The sequence below is a fragment of the Dendrobates tinctorius genome, unplaced genomic scaffold (genome assembly GCF_039654945.1).
Source record: "Dendrobates tinctorius isolate UK_male_01 unplaced genomic scaffold, ASM3965494v1 ptg000163l, whole genome shotgun sequence".
Classification (NCBI taxonomy): Eukaryota; Metazoa; Chordata; class Amphibia; order Anura; family Dendrobatidae; genus Dendrobates; species Dendrobates tinctorius.
This window is the reverse complement of record NW_027361830.1, coordinates 560729-576749: the sequence shown is the minus strand read 5'-3', so window position 1 is coordinate 576749 and position 16021 is coordinate 560729. Positions and strand designations below refer to the sequence as shown.

The window sequence follows — 16021 nt, the reverse complement described above, 5'->3', positions numbered from 1 at the left end:
AGCATGCAACTGGTATTCAAATTTCTTAGATTCTTTCCTCGGCTAAAGGTCCTTCGGCACTTCTTACAGATAACCTTTGCGTCATCAGTAGGATTTTGTTAAAAAAAGTGCTACACTGCACTCTTCCTACTACGGTATAAATTTTCAGAGCTTACACGCTGTGCTAATTTGACCGTCTTGCCAAGCTGTCCTGCAACTCTTTTCATTTTCTTACCAAGTTTTTTGACAGGTACTGGCCTGCCGGATAACCGCTGCTGCGATGACTATGCCTGCTGCGGATCCCTCTCCTTTTCTGACATATTGCCACCGGCACCCTCTTCCCCCAATGGATGCCAATCCGGGTCAACAACTGGGTCATCCATCACATCATCTTCAATGTCATCTGCACCTTCCTCTGTATCTTCCTCTGTGTCACCGTGTAAGGTGGTATAGTATGCGGGAAGGGGCACCTGAGTTTCATCAGGGTCTGATTCTGGCTCAGTAGACTGCGAGGGCAATGCAGTGCTCTGGGTGAATGTACCAGCAGAATCATCTAGCAGTGGCTGTGCATCAGTGCACTCCATGTCAGATTCATCTTGGACTGGGGAATTCAGGATTTGACTTGCTAACCCAGGCATGGTATGTGAAAAGAGCTCCATGGAGTAATCTGAAGTGTGGGCTGCCACATCCTTCACTTTTGGTGTGGGTGAAGGACACAAGGAAAGGTGTTGTTCCTAACCAGAAGCCTGCATTGACGACTCTGTGCTTGCAGTTTTTGCAACTTCAGAAGAGGAGGCAATAGAGCTGGAGGCTATTTCGGCAATGTAAGCCAAAACCTGTTCCTGATGCTCTGGATTTAAAAGCGGTTTACCAACTCCCAAAAAAGGGAACCTTAAAGACCTTCTTGTGCCAGACGATGATGCAGGCTCAACACCTCCTGCCTTAGCTGCTATTGTGCTTTTGCCAGAACCAGCTGATGCACCACCACCACCATCAGTACCAGCTGCGCCCCCCGCCCATGTTCGCGGCCTCTTCCACCATACTTCCTTATGTTTAGGAACATGTACCACAAATACCAGCAGAGAGATTGTACTGTATGAGGAGCGTACAGCTTTGTAAGGTGTATGGAAAAATTTAAATCTCTGTATATATTTTGTTAGTCACAGATGCTCTCCCAGTATGTATTTGACCGTAATCCAACAAGCAGATATACGGTACTGTATCAGAAGTGTACAGATGTATACGTTTTTGGTGAAACTGTCAAACTCCGTATATGTATTTACGGAGTGTCACACACACACGCTGACTCTGTATAGATGTGTCTGTAATGCGAACAGCAGATATACAATACTGTTTGAGAATTGGACACCTCTATACGGTGTATGGAGCAATGGAAATGTCCGTATATGTATTTACGGAGGGTCACACACACACGCTGACTCTGTATAGATGTGACTGTAATGCGAACAGCAGGTATACAATACTGTTTGAGAATCGGACACCTCTATACTGTGTATGGAGAAATGGAAATGTCTGTATATGTATTTACGGGGTGTCACACACACATGTTTACTCTGTATAGATGTGACTGTAATGCGAACAGCAGATATACAATACTGTTTGAGAATCGGACACCTCTATACGGTGTATGGAGCAATGGAAATGTCCGTATATGTATTCACGGAGTGTCACACACATGCTGACTCTGTATAGATGTGACTGTAATGCGAACAGCAGATATACAATACTGTTTGAGAATCGGACACCTCTATACGGTGTATGGAGAAATGAAAATGTCCGTATATGTATTTATGGAGTGTCACACACACACGCTGACTCTGTATAGATGTGACTGTAATGCGAACAGCAGATATACAATACTGTTTGAGCATCGGACACCTCTATACGGTGTATGGAGAAATGGAAATGTCCGCATATGTATTTACGGAGTGTCACACACACACGCTGACTCTGTATAGATGTGACCGCAATACAAACAGCAGATATAGGATACTGTTTGAGAAGCAGACACCTCTATATGGTGTATGTATGGAAAAATGTTAATCTCCGTGTATTTTTTTACGGAGTCGCACACATATAGCATGTATTTGTCCGTGATACCAGCCGGTTCACGGTAGTGTGTGAGGAGCGTACAACTCTATACGGTGTGTGAAAAAATATACGCTCAGTAACTACTGTGCAGAAAAAAAGGAATAAAATTATTTTTGCTTTTAAAAAAGCAGTCTGCACAGCAGTGTGCACACAGCAGTGCAGCTATGAGGGAGCCTTATAAGGCAGCCTAATAAACACCAGCGCTGCTGCACAAAAAAGTGTGAAAAAATAAACGACTGGTAACTGTGCAGAAAAAAGGAATAAAAATATTTTTGCTTTTAAAAAAGCACTCTGCACAGCAGTGTGCAAACAGCAATGCAGCTATCACGGAGCCTTATAAGGCAGCCTAATCACCAACAGAGCTGCTGCACACAAATATATCCTCCCCTGTCACTGCACACTATACTGTTGTGTTGTACAGTGAAAAGCGATATCAGCAGAAGCACTTTTTTTTCCTGCCTAAACACTCTCCCTATTGAGAACGAGCAGCAGCAACCTATCCCTAAGATCGGCAGAAGTAAAATGGCGGTCAGCGGTCACTGCCTTTTATAGCCACTGTGACGCCACACAAATCCAGCCAATCCCTTGAATGTCCTTCTCTAAGATGGTGGGGGCCGCTGCCTATGTAATCGCGTTACCCACAGTGTGCGTCCATAATTATTGGCTGAGAAAAGGCACTGGAAGCATTATGGGAAACGCGACTTTGGCGCTCAAGTCGGCAACCTCATGGCCGACCTCACGCTATGGTCGGGTTTCGATCGGCAAAACCCGACATCAGCGAAAGTCAGCGACTTATGAATTTTGCCGACCCGTTTCGCTCAACTCTACCCGTGACATATTGTACTTCATGTTAGTGGTAAAATTTCATTCATATAACTTGTGCTTATTTGTGAAAAAAGATGGAAATTTGGTGAAAATTTTGAAAATTTTGCAATTTTCCAAATTTGAATTTTTATGCCCTTAAATCACAGAGATATGGCGCACAAAAAACTTAATAAGTAACATTTCCCACATGTTTACTTTACATCAGCACAATTTTAGGTCCAAAAATTTTTTTTGTTAGGAAGTTATAATGGTTAAAAGTTGACCAGCGATTTCTCATTTTTACAACACCATTTTTTTTTTCAGAGACCACATCACATTTGAAGTCACTTTGAGGGGTCTATATGATAGAATATGCCCAAAAGTGACACCATTCTGAAAACTGCACCCCTCAAGGTGCTCAAAACCACATTCAAGAAGTTTATTAACCATTCAGGTGCTTCACAGGAATTTTTTTTAATGTTTAAAAAAAATAAACATTTAACTTTTTTACTAAAAAATTAAGTCAGGTCCAATTTTTTTTATTTTGCCAAGGGTAACCGGAGAAATTGGACTGCAAATGTTATTGTGCAATTTGTCCTGAGTACGCTGATACCTGATATGTGGGGGGAACCTCTGTTTCGGCGCATGTCAGAGCTCAGAAGGGAAGGAGCGCCGTTTGACTTTTTCAACGCAAAATTGGCTGGAATTGAGATTGGACGCCATGTCACGTTTGGAGAGCCCCTGATGTGCCTAAACAGTGGAAACCCCCACAAGTGACGCCATTTTGGAAACTAGACCCCCCAAGAAACTTATCTAGATGTGTGGTTCACAGAGGTTTATAACGTTCAGCCGTACAATTAAAAAATCATATTTTTTCCAAAAAAATGATCTTTTCACCCCCAATTTTTATTTTCTCAAGGGAAACAGGACCCCAAAAGTTATTGTGCAATTTGTCCTGAGTACGCTGATACCTGAAACGTGGGGGTAAACCAATGTTTTGGCGCATGGCAGAGCTCAGAATGAATGGAGCGCCGTTTGACATTTTCAATTGGCTGGAATTGAGATTGGGTGCCATGTCGCCTTTGGAGAGCTCATGATGTGCCTAAACAGTGTAAACCCCCAACAAGTGACCCCATTTTGGAAACTAGACCCCCCAAGGAACTTATCTAGATGTGTGGTGAGCACTTTGCTCACTTTGCTGCTTCACAGCAGTTTATAACGCCTGGGCGTGAAAATAAAAAATTCATATTTTTTCTACAAACATGATCTTTTAGTCCCCAATTTTTTATTTTTCCAAGGGTAGCATGAGAAATTGGACCCCAAATGTTGTTGTCCAATTTGTCCTGAATATGCTGATACCCCATATGTGGGAGAAAACTACTGTATGGGCACACGTTGGGGCTCGCAAGGGAAGTAGTGACGTTTTGGAATGCAGACTTTGATGGAATGATCTGCAGGTGTCATGTTGCATTTGGAGAGCCACTGATGTACCTAAACAGTGGAAACACCCCACAAGTGACCCCATTTTGGAAATTAGACCCCCCAAGGAACTTATCTAGATGTGTGGTGAGCACTTTGAACCCCCAAGTGCTTTGCAGAAGTTTGTAACGTAGAGCCATAAAAATGAAAAAATCATTTTTTTTCCACAAAAATAATATTTTTGCCCTCAATTTTTTATTTTCCCAAGGGTAACAGGAGAAACTGGACCCTAAAAGTTGTTGTGCAATTTGTCCTGAGTAGGCTGATGCCTCCTATGTGGGGGTAAACCACTGTTTGGGCGCATGGAAGAGCTTGGAAGGGAAGGAGCACCGATTGACTTTTTCAATGCAGAATTAACTGGAATTGATATCAGACACCATGTTGCGTTTGGAGAGCCCCTGATGTACCCAAACAGTGGAAACCCCCCAATTCTAACTCCATCCCTAACTCCAACACACGCGTAACCCTCATCTCAGCCCTAGCCCTAACCCTAACCCTAGCTTTAGCCCTAGCCTTCTAACCCTAATGGGAAAATGGAAATAATTTTTTTTTAATTTTATTATTTTTCCCTAACTAAGGGGGTGATAAAGGGGGGTTTGATTTACCATTTATGGCGGGTTTTTATGTTTGGCAGCTGTCCCACACTAAAAGACACTTTTTATTGTAAAAATAATTTTTGCATCACCATATTTTGAGAGCTATAATTTTTCTATGTTTTGACCCACTGAGTCATGTGAGGTCTTATTTTTTGCGGGACGAGTTGACGTTTTTATTGGTACCATTTTCAAGCACGTGACTTTTTTGATCGCTTTTTATTCTGATTTTTGGGACGCAGAATGAACCAAAACCAGCATTTCATGAATTTCTTTTGGGGGGTGTTTACACTGTTCCGCGTGTGGTAAAATTGATACAGCGGTTTTATTCTTCTGGTCAGTACGATGATAGCAATACCTCATTTATATCATTTTTTTATGTTTTGGTGCTTTTATACAATAAAAACAATTTTATATAAAAAATAATTATTTTTGCATCGCTTTATTCTGCGAGCTATAACTTTTTTATTTTTTCGCTAATGGCGCTGTATGGCAGCTCGTTTTTTGCGGGACAAGATAATGTTTTCAGCGGTACCATGTTTATTTATATACGTCTTTTTGATCGCGCGGTATTCCACTTTTGTTCAGCGGTATGATGATAAAGCATTGTTTCTTGCTTTGTTTTTTTGTTTTTTTTTTGGAAGGGGTTCACTAAAGGGATTAACTAGTGGGACAGTTTTATAGGGCGGATGGTTACGGACATGGCGATACTAAATATGTGCATTCTTATCGTTTTTTTATTTACAAAAAAAATAAATTGGGGAATTTTTTATTTATTTGTGGATTTTTTATATATTATTTTTACACTTTTTTTGTTTTTTTTTTACTTTATTATATAGTCCCAGGTGGGGACATCACTATAAGGTGTCAGATCGCTGATCTGACAGTTTGCACAGCACTCTGTCAGATCAGCGATCTCACAGGTGCTGCTGCAGACTTCCTCAGTGCCGCGTCGCTCCGAGGGTCGCAGGGAAGCACACAGGGAGCCCCTTCCCTGCGCGCTTCTCTCCTATGCCCCCAGTACACTGCGATTATGTTTGATCGCAGTGTTCCAAGGGTTAATATGCCGGGGGCGGTCCGTGACCACCCCTGGCACATAGTTCCAGGTGTCAGCTGTGATAATCAGCTGACTCCCGGCCGCGATCAGCGGCGCTCCCACTGGGAGCGCCGCTGATTGCACATGATGTACTATTCCGTCCATGGGACTTAGGTTCCATCACATGGACGGAATAGTACGTCCAATGTAGGGAAGGGGTTAATGAATTTGGTGCTTTATATTCCTGCACACCCCTCATTAAGACTGGTGTATGAAACATTAGTCTTAATGAATAGGGGCCATAGTGTTTATAATCTTTGCAAAAATAATAAAACTGTGTTAACGTTGTAATAGATTAGCTCATTCGGCTGCTTCACGAGGCAGTCAAAGGAATGCTTTTTTTACAGTTTCATTTTTTCATCCCTTTCTTCCAATACCCATAACTTTTTTATTTTTATGTCTATAAAGCCATATGAGGGCTTGTTTTTTGAGGGACGAGTTACAGTGTTACCATTCAATGTACTAGAAAATGGAAAAAAAAAATTAGTACAGAGTACGGAGAAAATGCCCAAAAAAAATGTAACTGCACAATTGTTTTTTGGAGTTTTGTTTTCTTTGTTAAAAATGACTTGTGCAATTGTGAACATTATTCTCCGGGTCAATACAATTACAGTGATCTCAAATTTGTATAATTTGTGCTTTTTTAAGTAATTAAAAAAAATTACACTTGTAAAAAAAAATCACTAGTTTTTCATTTTTGAGTTCATGGAACTACGTGGTGGATGTTTTTTACATGACAAATTAACATTTTTATTGAAAATATTTTGGGGTAGATACAAAGTTTTGATTGCTACTTATTGCAGTTTTTCATAGTTGTAGCGACTAAAAAACCGCAATTGTGAAGTTTACATTATTTTTTTCTCATTACGGCACTTACCGATTGGGTTAATTAATTTTATATTGTGATAGAACTCATTTTTACAGACACTGCAATACCATATACAGTATGTGTATATTTTTAATTGTTTCAATTTCTTTATTTTTATTGGGGGAAAGGAGATTGTTTCTATGTTATGTTTATATTTTTTATGTTATTAAAAACATTTTTTTAACTTTTACTTTTTAAGGTATTTGAACCTGCGATTGTCCAATCACTTGAACTATATTTTTTAATACTATAGTATTGCAGTACAAAGTAAAAATTACAGTCTTCACAGTAGCACCGTCATGGCAGACACAGGGGCCTTTAGCCAGAGTCTGACTTTCATGGCAACCCTTCGGAGTGCTGTGATCACATTGCGGAGGCTGTATTGGGCGATGTTTTCGCACTTCAAATGGCAATGTCAGAGATTGTTAGCAGCATACAAGTGGTTACTAGTAGCGGCAGAGCTCAACTTCACACACTGCCCAATTGAAGCCACACCCATTTATACGCACACTTTTCTTAACCACAATATACAAGCAAAAGGAGCTAAAAGTGAAAGTGCTTTCCCCTTCTTATCATGCATGTACCTTCATGTACAGTCTCATTGCTCCTGTCTAGTGCACATTGGTCCAGTCATTGTCAGTCATTTCTTACTATGGTGAATGGTTTTAAAGGATTTTCTACAAGTTTTTCAAATTAGTACTAAAGGAACCTGCTGAAATTGAAATGGACGAGCACCCGTCCATCTGTCACCTAAACTGTCTGCTGCATCTAATCTCTGGCCTCAGCAGCAACAGGCCAAATATGTGCAAAATATCACCACATCATGACCAGACCACATATTACTACGACACAGTGAGAAAATAATATCACATGAACAAATACCACTACATCATGATCAGACCACATAATACAACCACATAGTTAACGAAAACTACAATACTGATCGTTAATAAAAACCACAATGCTAGTAACATCAATATTACCATCAGTGCCTTTATACGGAGGAGTTCTATAGTGTACAGGTAATACAGGGATCACCAGTGACATTATACACAGGAGCCCTGTATTTAGTGTTGGTGTACAGGTAATACAGTGATCACCAGTGACAACATACACAGGAACTCTGTATGTAATGTCAGTGTACAGGTAATACAGTGATCACTGGTAACATTATACACAGCAGCTTGGTATATAATACCCAATGTACAGCTTATACAATAATCACCAGTGACATTATACACAGTGTATAATGTCAGTGTACAGATAACACATTGACTAACCAGTGACGTCTCTAGTTGAAGATATTCACCTTTGCTTTTCTTTTTCATCCAGTGCAGACTGCCATCAATTCTCCCAGACAGGACTCATCTCTACAGAAAAACCGTTATCTAGGGCACCGTTATCTAGGGCACATTCCTCAATTTTCTCCAACTTCTACACTATGCCAGATGAAGAAAAAAGCTGTAGTGTCGTCTTGCTCAGTAACAGGACCCCACTCACTGAAAACAGTATCATCACAAATAAAATCCATCACAGCAGTAATAATATCCCTTAATTAACCCCTACAGTAATAATGTCCTACATCCTGGCTCCTTCCTGTAATAATGGCCCCATCCAGGCCCCATGTGTCTCATTCCTGGCCCCCATGTGTCACCATCCTTCTCCCATATGTCCTCCCATCACGGCCCCATATGTCTCCATCCTGACCCCCCAGTTCTCCATCCTGCCACCCCATATACCCTCTCATATTGGCCACATATATCTCCATCCTACCCCACCCCATATGTTGCAATCCTGCCCTCCATATGTCTCCATTCTGCCCCTCCATATGTCTCCATCCTGCCCCCATATATGTCCTCTCATCCAGGCCTCGTATATCTCCATCCTAACCCCCCATATGTCTCCATCCTGCATCCATATATGTCTTCTCATTCTGGCCACATATGTCTCCATACTGTCCCCCCATATGTCTCCATCATGCCCCCATATATGTCCTCTCATCCTGCCCCATATATGTCCTCATATTTCAAATTTCAGTAAAAAAAAGTTTCTTCTTAACTGGCCAGGGTCCATCGGCATGTTCTTCCTTAACCATTTGAGGTGTTGACACTCCAGCGCGTGACAGAGACTTCATACGGTGGCAACATGCGCGTTGATGTCAGCTGACGGCCTCTGATTGGCTGGCAACTCCTATTGCAGTGCAGGAAGTTGTCCTGCACAGCAATAGATTTCAACTGAAAGTGCATCCGAGAACGCACGTTGTAACGGGCTTAGTGGTGAAACAAGTGTGCTGTGGAGCAAGGAAAGCCTGGAGGGGCATAACTAGGTGCCTTACCAAATCCAACCTCGGATACACGGCAGCTGACGATACCGTGATCCAAGAAAAGATGTAGGAAGTGGGACCAGGCTATACTCTAGCACTGAACTCGGGAAGATGTCAGCCTACCCCCTAGTGACGGGTAGCCGGGATGGCCCGAAGGAAGGAACAGTAGATGCAGGCAGATGTGGCGCCCCCAGGAGTACGGTCGCCACAGTGGCATTACCTTCCTTCTAGGGAGGGTGATGTCATGCTTGGAAGCAATGAAGGATCTCTCTATCAGGTAAATACAGCACACAGCACAGTTCCCACTCCAGGCCAGCAGAGGGAGCTCTGAACCCAAACTGCAGAGGAGCTGCTCTCTGGGGCCAGGAAAGGGAAGTTGTAGGAGTTCATGTGGAGAAGGTGAAGTATGTGGATGTGGGAGAGAGGAGCTTGAGGACTGAGCAGAATTCAGACTCCCTTCTAGCTGAAGCGCTTGGTCCGGAGTCCAGTATCCGAGGTTGTATGGATGCTGATGATCCTGCAGCAGAAACCGGAGGAACGAGAAGCTGTAAATGCTCTGTTCCCAACTAAGACTCGGAGGCACAGCAGTAACGTGTGTGGGCCAAAAGAAATAGGAGGCTACGGCTGCCTGCTATACGAGGGGAGTTCTAAAGAGAGCAAGCAAGGGGAACTTCAGTGTAACTCAGTACTGTAAGTGCCTCAGATAAGCACTAGAAAGGAGACTACATAACCCATCTGCATAGATAGATTCCTATGTTGCTCCCAGGCTGATCAATTCCTGTTCCATCCATAATCTGGATCCTGGACTGCACTTACAAAGCAAAGTAAAGGTAAAGGAAAGTGCACCCTGTTGTGTCATTGTCTTCTTCCTGCAACCCCTTCAGCACTACTACATCTCTGTGCCTAACACTGCACCCTCTTCCTCAACACCTATTACTACTGCCCTGGGACTACAGCTCAACCTGTGGGGAGCTCTTACATCTTACTGCCTTATACCATCTGTCCCAGAGGATCTGCCTGCAGCGTCGGCTTAACCCCTTTATTGCCGAGCACCACAGGTGGCGTCACGTATCATCCACCTATAAACTTTATTCAGCCACGTTTCACCCCTTTTGCATGGACACCCAGGGCCATGGACCGGGTCACCGCCACTGTGAGACCTTCCTCTGAGGCACCGGCCTGGTACCAAGTAACCACACTGCCCTGGCGGGCGATCCACAGGCACTGAAGGAACACAGGAACCACAGATTCAGACTGGACCACCTGACATACAGAGCACACTGGCAGGTGTGGACTGGGGCGGCTGATGAACAGAAGAGCACTGACAGGTTCAGACTGGATTGGCTGATGCACAGAAGAGGTCTGGCAGTTGTGAACTGGACTGGCTGATGAACAGAAAATCACTGGCAGGTACGGACTCTACTGGCTGATGTACAGTTGAGCTGGCACAGTTGACACACAGGCGGGCATGGCTTATAAACAGGAAGGTATACAGGAGTACTAGCACTGGGACCTGAGAACTAACAAGAGTGTTTAGGAACAAATTTGCAATGTTGCAAAGGCACCTGCATGCTGGAGGAGGTGCCTTAAATAGTAAGTGTCCTCCAAACATTGTCTGGGAACACTTTCAAAAGGACACTCGTGGCCCCTTTAAGAAAGGATAAATGTGTGCATGCGCGCCCTATGCGCAGTGCTCAGAGACCTCCATGTGGTGCAGGATGGGGACTGCAGTGTGGAGTACATTGGCATTTGGTGGAGGAGAGGGACAGAGGGCAGAGACACTGGTGCTACACATGTTTAGTTATTAGCAAAGAGATGAATCCTGCCCCTCAGAGTCGGTGAGGAGGGAGCCGGACTGGGCTCCATATGCCAGTAGCGGCAGTAATTCCCTGATGGCAGCCCTGCCATTATGTATATTACTGGAGCAGAGGAAACAAATCACTACTAGAGATGGGTGGACACCTGGATGTTCAGGTCCGGCGGGTTCAGCCGAACAGTTACAAAAAATTCGGGTTCGGGTACCAGAATAGTACCCAGACCTGAACCCGGACCCTATTCACTTGAATGGGGGGGGCCTGAACATCCAGTGTTTGCCACGCTGTCAGCTCTACCCCCACTGGTCAGCTCTACCCTCTCCTAGTGTATCCTCACCCATCCCCTGTAGACTGTGAGTGCTTGTGAGCAGTGTCCTCTCTCCTTCTGTACTTGTGTGTCTTGTATTGTTCATGTTTATTCTACTTGTCTATATTTGCTCCTTTTCACATGTAAAGCGTCATGGAATAAAATGGCGCTATAAAAATGTATAAATAATAAAAAGCGGCGGTTCCCATGCTGTCAAAAGTCAGCGTAAACGCTTAGCAGTGATCGGAGGTATAAAGTTTACCTCTGGTCACTGTTGTCAACGGATGGGACTACAGTGCCCATCATCCGACACCCGCTGCTTCTAATAACAGCGAGAGCTGGAGCGGCTGAAGGGCGTATTCATTGTCCGGCTCCTGCACTGTAAATAAATAATGAAAAAAAACAGCATGGGTTCCACTGTATTTTTGATAACAGCCAGGCAAAACTCACAACTGGGGGCTGCAACTCTCAGCTGTCAGCTTCAAAAAGACTGGTTATCAAGAATAGAGGGGTCCTTACACTGTTTAAATTATTTAAATAAATAATTTTAAAAAACGCGGGGGATTCCCCCCATTTTCAACAACCAGTCTTGCTAAAGCAGACAGCTGGGGGCTGGTATTCTCAGGCTGGAAAGAGGCCATGGATATTGTTCCCCCCAGCCTAAAAATAGCAGCCTGCAGCTGCCCAGAAAAGTCACATCTTTTAGATGCGCCAATTCTGGCGCTTTGCCCGGCTCTTCCCACTTGCCCTGTAGCGGTGGCAAATGGGGTTAATATTAGTGGGGTTGATGTCACCTTTCTATTGTCAGGTGACATCAAGCCCATGGATTACTAATAGAGAGGCATCTATGATACACCTATCCAGTACTAATCATATAACTATATGGTAAATAAAGATACAGCAAGAATAAAGTCCTTTATTAGAAATAAGACTAAACACAGTTCAGTTTTTTATTTGAAAATAACAGAGATAAACTCACCAAACATCTATTCCACTGAAGCCCTCGTTCTCCTGTAATAAAAATAAGAAAACAACAGTATCCCTCACCTATATGTCATTCTGCCCCATGCCGTAATCCATGTCTGAGGGATAATTACCGTATTTTTCGGACTGATGATAAGCCTTGATAGCAACACCCCCTGAATAAGGATTTCCGAAACGTACGTCAAGCAGGAGGGACGTCTGACGGCAGCAACGTGAGCCCAGCAGTCACCTTCACTATAGGTACAGTCTTTATTCCAACTAGCTTATTTTTTGTCCCTAGCTTATTGCTATGGCAGCAACTCCTGATAGCAATACAATTTATTCCTTTATGCACACTGGCACTTGACCTTTAGCTACTTTTTTTTTTTTTGAGGGCACAGGATCAATTCAATCATGCATATATATACTATGTCCTTAATTAAAATATCTCTCTGCATCATGCAGCTGCGTTGACACAAACTAAATCTCCAAGCACGCCCAAATACTCGGAGAACACCCGAGCTTGCTTGGGAAAACCTGAGTAACGAGCATACTCGCTCATCACTAATAGCACAGTCTCTTAGTATATTGTGTACTCACTTATTATGTATAGCACAGTCCTTTAGTATATAGTGTACTCACTTATTATGTATAGCGCCGACCTTAGTTACATAGTTTCATCCTTGTTCTGATTTACTCTGACAACTGTGTGTAGATTCCCTTTACACTCTGTTGGATGGAACATCACTTCTTTCATAGGTCATCCTAGCTTTATTTTCATGTGGGGTATACAGAGGCCATCTAGTGGCCAGTTGCTATTTTAGATATAACTTACCAGATTTGGAGCTTTGCCTCACTAGCTACTATTTCTCAGCTTATTATATTCCTGTACAATTATTTGATATTGGAGGCGTACCTCCCTTTTAGGCCTTTGGGGGATCCACTTATTCATTGTGATATGGTTGCTATTTTTCAGTATTTGTCTGCTCATTTATAACCATTCCTTTTTGGTCCCTTTGATCATGTTAGTACATATGTGCTTATAAACAGATTTATTATGTGTCTGACCGGTTTGGGCTCAGGGGGATAATAACACCTCATGGGGGTTTTTGACCTTGTTTTTAATTGTTTTTAATCTATTGTTGGTGTGTGTTTTTGTAAGGCTAACTGAATAAAGAATTTCTGATTTTTTTTGTTAATTTTGGTAATTCCTGGTGTCTCTTTGTCTTGCCTTTATACAATATACTTGGCATACCCCAGGTTTGCATCCCATTGTCTATGTATATGTGATGGTGCCCTCCATCCCCTCTTTCTTTTCATGCAGCTGCGTCGACACAAACTAAATCTCTGAGCACGCCCAAATACTCGTAGAACACCCGAGCGTGCTCAGGAAAACCTGAGTAATGAGCATACTCGCTCATCACTAATAGCACAGTCTTAGTATATAGTGTACTCACTTATTATGTATAGCACAGTCCTTTAGTATATAGTGTACTCACTTATGTATAGCGCCGACCTTTTCATCTGTTATTATGTATAACACGGTCCTCTCTAGTTATATATTGCCCCATCCCTTATAATATAGCTTCCTCTGTTGCTATGTACAGTGCTGTCTCTTACATAGTGTATTCTTGTTATTCACAGCACCCTTTTTTATTACATAGTCCCCTCTCCAGTTAGAATATAAAGTGACTGCTGATGGAGCAGCCGGTGACCAGACGACCAGTCCATCAGCTCCATTAGAAAAGAAGCTTTTTCCTGCTACATCAGCCATCATTGTATTATACAGTATATCTAACAAGACAGGACGGTATGTAATAAAGAATATGGCTCTGTATAATCCGATATGTAAAGGACATAGCTGTACATAACAAGAGAGGGCACTGTGTAATAAGAGGTGGCAATATACATAATAAAGGAGACCATGTAAGATATATACATGTATGTGTGTGTGGCTATATATATAGCTTTGTCGCCATAAAAGAAGGGTGGCCCAGACACATTTCTTGCACAGGGGCCCCAAGCTGTCAGTGTCCGCCGCTGCCCTACAGTATAGCTTTAAATGTACCTCCATTAAAAACATTATTAATAAATATTTACCTATACTATTTGAAGATGTTATGTTATCTTCATTATTACAGGATGGTTCCAACATTGTGGCTAAAAAGGCTCCTTCATTGGGAAATATTATCTCACCTAGTTTTTTCACTGGATCAAATAGTAAAAATCACTCATGGCTTAATTATAGGGGTTTTTATAAATGTGGGGCCAGAAATGTAAGACCTGCTGATATACACTACAATGTACTCAGTTTTGTCATGATCTGAAGTGATCTGACAGTTTTAAAAGCACAGAGTGGACTTTTTTCCTTTTGGCAAGTTGCCAAGGTGACTTGACTGTCCCCGGTGGTGGTTAGTGGTATCGCACCTTAGGTTTTCAGTTTAAAGTTCTCTGTAATTATAATTCAGGTGTGGGGCTCTACAAATGAGTCTCAGGGTGTGCAATCACTGCTGGTGATATTGATTCATTCATTGATTGATTCTGAGTTGGTGAGAGCCTGGTGGAAGGATGGAGCTGAGGAGGAGTCCTGCGCAGCTTAACCAGGGGGGACGTGTGTCAGCTATGGTGTCTGGATGAAGGGCTGGCATGGCGTGGTGGGGTCGCAGTGATGGTGTCGGCAGGAAGTGTCTGCATGGACTGGTGGAGTGGCGACTATGGAGAGTGGCACTCACCATGTGGGACTTGGCTGCTGAGCTGGACTCAAGCATGCTTGACTTTGTGGCAGAAGCTGAACTCATCTTTGGGACTCTGTTACTAAGCAGCAGCAACTGGTGGTGGACTCTGCTCCAAGGCTGCACCATAGTGAAGGATCCTGTTATGGTGATGGATCCGGGTGGAGGAGAAGACGCACGCAGGTGGGAGGGCTCTGTTGCAGGAGCATAAGCACAGAGCATAAAGCTAAGTGGTGTCCCCCTGTATTGTCTCTTTCCCTCATGTGTGTTATTAGTGCAGTGGTGGGATTAGTCTCCGCACCGCCCAATTCCCTAGTGAGGGTTTAGGGTCAGGGCGAGCAAGGGTTTAAGGTTCGCGTGCGGCGACAGGTGCGGAGCCTGTATAGGGGACGTTAGGAGTGCAGGGACGCTGGCTCAGGGGAGCTCAGGAGGTCTCCACTTCCCTATTCCCTATTGCAGGGCCCACCATTGTTAATGTGACCCAGGTCCCCCTTATTTAATTCGCCTTACTGGAGGCGGGGTTTCCAGAATGTATGTATAACGTGTAATTCCTAAATTCGCCAGGTGGAGGCGGTGTTTCCATCTGCACGATTTATTATTTAAATTCGCCCCAATGGAGGCGCTGTATCCAGGGTCACGTGTGTTATGGGTCCGCCTTGCGGTATCATCTGCGTCCAGACACACGTGACCGTGACAAGTTTACTGATACGACTAAATAGCAATCATTTAACATCAAACAATTCATCAACTGTAATTCTGAAAATGTGGTATACAGAATTAAATGTTTTTTCATGTCAAAAAATCTATGTTGGTTGCAGGACATGTAAACTAAAAGTTTGTATCATCGAACATCTTAATGAAATTTCCAATACAAATAATCTAAACCGCAATGGTTCGTCAGCAGCCAATCACTTCAGTACTTGCCATCAACGGCAGGTAGCTAAGTTTCAA

The 16021-nt window shown here is 43.1% G+C and overlaps 1 protein-coding gene across 3 annotated transcripts in view; it reads left to right on the top strand.

Annotated features, from left to right (window-relative positions):
• The window catches only part of NQO2 (N-ribosyldihydronicotinamide:quinone dehydrogenase 2), a 154858-nt gene that overhangs the window by 135267 nt on the left and 3570 nt on the right, over nt 1–16021 (top strand). The window lies entirely within an intron of this gene.